Below are 6,000 nucleotides of genomic sequence, written 5' to 3'. Positions count from 1 at the left end.
GGGTTTCTCGAAAATGAAACAACTTGTGCATCAAAAAGAATAACTACAGGCAAACATGAGACTCCTGGATCTCAGGGTTGTGGGTTCAAGCCCCATACCAGGTATAGAGATAAAATTTTTTTTGAAATTACTTACAAACAAAATCTTAAGGAAAAAAACATGTCTATAATTATTTCAAACACATGGTTTAAATCCCGAAGTTTATGATAATAATCAAAGAAAAGATCCTTAGAAAACCAACAGTCAAAAAAAATTAAAACCCCAAAAATAGCCTACTGTAAGAGATGACTATTACACTCTTTGCTTTGAAATTGGTAATTAGAAAAAAAAAAAGATTCATCCTTTTAATTTTTTTTGTTTTTAATTCCAGTATAGTTAACATAGTATTATATCAGTTTCAGGTGTACAATATAGTGACTCCACAATTCTATACATTAGTCAGTGCTCATCATGGTCATATACTCATTTACTCCTTTCAATAGGAACTAAACTTTAGCATAAGCCTGCTGAGGGAAAGCTCTTTAGAAAAGAACAATACTACATAATATAAATATGACAAAAAACAGCACGATGCTACAATCTCACAACTTCTAATTAAGTAACTGATTCAAGTATCATCAGTGAATTCTACACTATTAAGATTTACAGGAAATTTTGGGGTGCCTGGGTGGCTTAGTCGGTTAAGCGTCCGACTTTCGCTTAGGTCATGATCTCGCGGTTCATGGGTTCGAGCCCCGCGTCGGGCTCTGTGCTGACTGCCAGCTCAGAGCCTGGAGCCTGTTTCAGTCTGTGACTCCCTCTCTCTCTGACCCTCCCCTGCTCACGCTGTCTCTCTCTCTCTCTCTCCTAGAAATAAATAAAACATTAAAAAAAAAAAAAGATTTACAGGAAATTTTATAAGAGAAGGAACAGACTGACACCATCTGAACACAATTAGAATCACTAAAAGTAGGACAACCATTCATTAATATACCTCCTGGTGTGATGCAAACAGAAGTACAGAGCACTACCTATGTCAAAAAATAAAAATAAAAGGGCACCTGGGTGGCTCAGTCAGTTAAGCATCCAACTTCAGCTCAGGTCATGATCTCACAATTCATGGGTTCGAGCCCTGCCTCAGGCTCAGTGCTGACAGCTCAGAGCCTGGAGCCTGCTTTGGATTCTGTGTCTCTCTCTGTACTTCCCCTGCTCATGCTCTGTCTCTCTCTGCCTCTCAAAAATAAACATTAAAAAAAAATTTGTAAGCAAAAGATTTAAATAAATGGATAAAAATAAAAAACATGAATTAAATCAAGTTTACAATCATTACATTTCATATAAATATGAACCTTATCTGAACTGTGAAAGGAACAAACTGCCTGTAAAGTAACATTTTTTAAGAATAAGAGAAACTTGAATATGAATGACATTATATTAAGGAGTTACTAATTGTTCCATGTGATAATAGCATGATGGTTATGTTTTTAAAAGAAAACCTTACCAAAGGTTCATAACAACGTATTTACAAGAAAGTTTCAGGTTTGCTTTAAAATACTTCAGGCACTAGGGCACCTGGCTGGCTCAGTTCATAGAACATGCAATTCTTGATCTCAGGGTCATGAGTTCAAGCCCCATGTTGAGGTAGAGATTACTCAAAACAAAACATAAAAAACTTACAAAAAATAGCATGTCTGGCAGAAAAGGTTTCCTAAATATGATACAAAAAGCACAAATCATAAAAAACTGAACAATTCATTAAAATGATGAACCTTTCTAATACCAAAGGACTACCAAAAGATGGGTCACAAATTGAAAACAGATATTAGTAGCCCATAAGTTTAATTAGTACACAAAATTACATATATAAAGAAGTCTTTAATGTTTTATTATTTATTTCTGAGATAGAGAGGCAGCGTGAGCAGGGGAGGGTCAGAGAGAGGGAGACACAGAATCTGAAGCAGGTTCCAGGCTCTGAGCTAGCTGTTAGCACAGAGTCCGATGCAGGGCTCGAACCCATGAACTGTGAGATCATGACCTGAGCCGAAGTTGGATGCTTAACCAACTGAGCCACCAAGGTGCCCCACATATATAAAGAAGTCTTAAAAGTCAATCAGAAAAAGAGAAACAATTAAAAACTGGCAAAGAACTTGAACACACACTTCATGAAAGAAGCACAAATAACGAGTGAAGAAATGAAAAGAGGCTCAACTTAAGGAAATGCTAATAAAAACCAAACAGATACCATTTCAAACGCACCAGATTAGAAAAAAATTTAAAAGTCTGACAATATCAAGTGTTGTGGAGGAAGTGAGGCAATCAAAACACATACTGCTGGCTCTTGACTCAGTAACCACAAGATGCACAATTACCATAAGCCAATTCAGTGACTCAAACACTCAAAGTGTTTAGTAAGCAATTAAGCAACTGATAATGACCAATCCAGAATTATGAGAACACATGCAGACTACTGCCAAATACAAATTTGGCCCTTAATGAACTGAATCCAACCTGACACAGCAATATAAGTAAGAAAACTTAGTCTCTTATCCAGTTTATCCAGTTTATTTTGCTAAGTACAAAATATTCAGGTACTCATTTCCTCCTAGAGTACTTAGTGACTAAAATTTTCATGAACTACTAATCATTCCAGTTACACTGTACTACAAAGAGAACCAGTAGTTAATGGCTTTGAGTTCATTCTATGTCTCCCTCTCTCTGCCCCTCCCCGCCTCATGCTCTCTGTCTCAAAAATAAACATTAAAAAAAAATTTTTAAGAATAAATAAAATAGTGGCTATACATTTTCAAACTTTTTTTGTTTCGTTTTTAAAAATTTTTGTAACGTTTATTTTTGAGAGACAGAGAGAGAGGGAGACACAGAATCTGAAGCAGTTTCCAGGCTCTGACTGTCAGCATAGAGCCCAATGCGGGACTCAAACCTACAAACCTCAAGATCAAGACCTGAGCCGAAGTCGGCACTTAACCAAGTAAGCCAAAGCCACCCAGGTGCCCTGGAAATAGTGGTTATACTTTAAATTTACTTGATAGGAATTAGAATGGCCCTGTGACTGCCTAAGAGGGACAAAAGTGTAGCAGACATAGTTTGGGCATTGAAGTTGAATGAATTTGAGTCCTACTCCAGACTCTACCATTTTATAGCTATAACCTTAAATTTCTCAACTTCACTGTCCCTCAATTTCCTCAATACCTAAAAAGCACGTGTACCACAAACTGCCTACCTAATCACAACCCAAAGATTAAGAGATTAGGTAAAGTGCTTAACAATGCCTACCTCATCAGCATAGGCCCAATGTTAGCATACTTCCCTTTATAAATTTTGTTTTTTAATCTTTTTTAATGTTTTTTTATTTATTTCTGAGAGTGAGAGAGACAGCGTGAACAGGGGAGGGTCAGAGAGAGAGGGAGATACAGAATCTGAAGCAGGCTCCAGGCTCTGAGCTGGCTGTCAGCACAGAGCCTGACGCAGGGCTCGAACCCACGAGCAGTGAGATTGTGACCTGAGCCGAAGTCAGACGCTTAACCTACTGAGCCACCCAGGCGCCCCTCACCTAAAATTTTAAAACCTAAAATTAAAACTCTCAATTGATAGGAAAATATTACTCTTAATTCAAATTATTTTCAATATTACAAAATTGTGCAGTACAGGTTAGAAAAGGAATACCTGCTTACTTCTTCCTTTAATTGAAAGGCTCTCCTTTATTAGATTCTGGAAAAGACCAGAGATTTTCACTTATCTTCATGATATAGAAGCAGGGATTCCCAAGCTATGCCAAAATCTAAACTCAGTTGATTTCTAAGATTCAATTCGAGATTTTTTTTAATTCTAAGAATAAACTAATTAATATTTAAGGTACTACATACTAATTTTTGCATTTTCTGAAAAAGCCTATCTAAAGAAAAATTATCTGATTAATGATGAATTTATGGTATTGGGATTTTTTTGGTTTGCATGTGGGAAAAAGTTTACACTTAAAATAATCTACATGTTAAAAATCTCAAAACAGGAGGAGCGCCTGGCTGGCAATTGGTTAAGCATCTGACTTACGCTCAGGTCATGATCTCCTGGTTCATGGGTTCAAGCCCTGCACTAGGCTCCACAATGAAAGCCCAGGGCCTGCCTGGAATTCTCGCTCTCCCTCCTCTCTCTCTGCCCCTCCCCCACTCACACTTTTTCTCAAAATAAGTAAACTTAAAAAAGGACAATCTCAAAACAGCAACACCTGGGTGGCTCAGTCAGTAGGGCACACAACTCTTGATCTGAGGTCACGAGTTCAACTTCAAGCCCCACCAAGCATAGAGCTTACTTAAAAAAGAAAAAGAAAAAATAAATAAAAAAGAAAAAGAAACAAACCTCAAAGCATTCAATTTAGAGATCCGAAAAAAACTTTATAATACTGGCCATCTATACTCTGGGGTAATGAAAACACATTTGTAATGCTGAAAATACTCAAGAGGATTTTAGTCACTGAATTAAACTTCAGGAATAATCATTTTAAATCCCTTACCACATTCAATTTGTAAAAGATGCACAAAATGAACATTTGTCAGTCTAAGAAATATGAACTAATAACCACTGATAAGAACTGTCTACAGACCTAATATTATCACATCAGGAAACTGTCTTCTTCAAAATAAAAATAAAAAATAAAACATTTCAGGGGTGCCGGGGTGGCTCAGTCAGTTGAGGATCCAACTCTTGGTTCCAACTCAGGTCATGATCTCACGGTTCATGAGTTCAAGCCTGTCAGGCTCTGCACTGACAATACAAAGCCTGCTTGGAATATTCTCTTTCTCTTTCTTTCTTTCTTTCTTTCTCTCTCTCTCCCTCCTTTTCTTTCTTTCTCTCTCCCTCTCCCTCTCCCTACTCCCCTCCCCCGCTCACTCTATTAAAATATATAACCTAAAAAAAATTTTTTTTTTAATAAAATAAAATCTTTCAGGGGCGCCGGGTTGGCTAGGTCGGTAGATGATGAGACTCTTGAACTCAGGGCTGTGAGTTCAAGCCCCACATTACGTGTAGAGGCTACTTAAAATTTTTTTTAATGTTAATAAAAATAACTTAAATAATAAAATCTTTCAGATACACATAAAATATGTCTTGATGAGGTCATGAGTCAAATTGAAACAAAAGAAAAATTCAGGAACTTATATCCACAAACTTTCATTTTCTTCCATTGTCTTCATTTCTAAAGTAACTTTTTCTTCCAACGAGGCCACAGCAAGTATTTGCTGTGCAGTGAAAGAGATGCTCACTAGAGAAGCATTAATGTTCCCATTTCCAAAATGAGAATGACTGACTATGCAACAGAGTAGGCATTAAATGTTAAATAAATAACAGGAAAACTAAATAGAATGGATTACAAATAAAAATTTAATTTATAAAACTCCATTTTATAGGCTAATGCAAGAAATGTAATTCTTTTAGACTTTGAAAACTTCTCATTTTTTGGTTATAAAATAATGCATAAACTTTCAATTTAACTAGTTTGGGACATTGACAAGAAAGAACTAGCTATCCCTAAACATTAAGTGACCTGTTTTTCCCACAAATATGACAAAATTCCAAAGAAAAACATCCACCATGTCTATTCAATCTCTCAAATGCTAATAATTACAACTGAGGAAAAACACTAGTAAGTGGGGTTAGAACATAAAGTATTTAATAGTCAACTAAACTTCCAAATCTGGTTTTCTAACACTACATGGTGTTTAAAAACTATCAAATTTTTATTTCAGTTTAATATAAAATGTATTTTCACACCCAGTCATACTTTTAAAAGACAAGTCTGGAAACAAGTACGTGTAGAGACAAACAAAAGTCATTGATCCCTGATAGAAATAAAATAAATGAAGTATAACTTGAGGCTCCACAGGAAAGATTTGGGACTGTTTCTGAGGCCCAGATAGACTATACAGGTCAGTCTCCACCCAAGAAATAAACAAAAGAGGCAAAACAAACATAGTGGAGAAGACCAGACACTGTCAAAGATATCCCCAAAGG

At 36.2% G+C, this 6,000-nt stretch overlaps 1 protein-coding gene across 3 annotated transcripts in view; it reads right to left on the bottom strand.

The window, feature by feature from the left end:
- UBAP1 (ubiquitin associated protein 1) overlaps positions 1-6,000 on the bottom strand; it is a 55,275-nt gene that overhangs the window by 48,702 nt on the left and 573 nt on the right. The window lies entirely within an intron of this gene.

The sequence above is a fragment of the Crocuta crocuta genome, unplaced genomic scaffold (genome assembly GCF_008692635.1).
Source record: "Crocuta crocuta isolate KB4526 unplaced genomic scaffold, BGI_CrCroc_1.0 scaffold204, whole genome shotgun sequence".
NCBI classification, from domain to species: Eukaryota; Metazoa; Chordata; class Mammalia; order Carnivora; family Hyaenidae; genus Crocuta; species Crocuta crocuta.
This window is presented reverse-complemented; position numbering and strand designations above follow the sequence as displayed.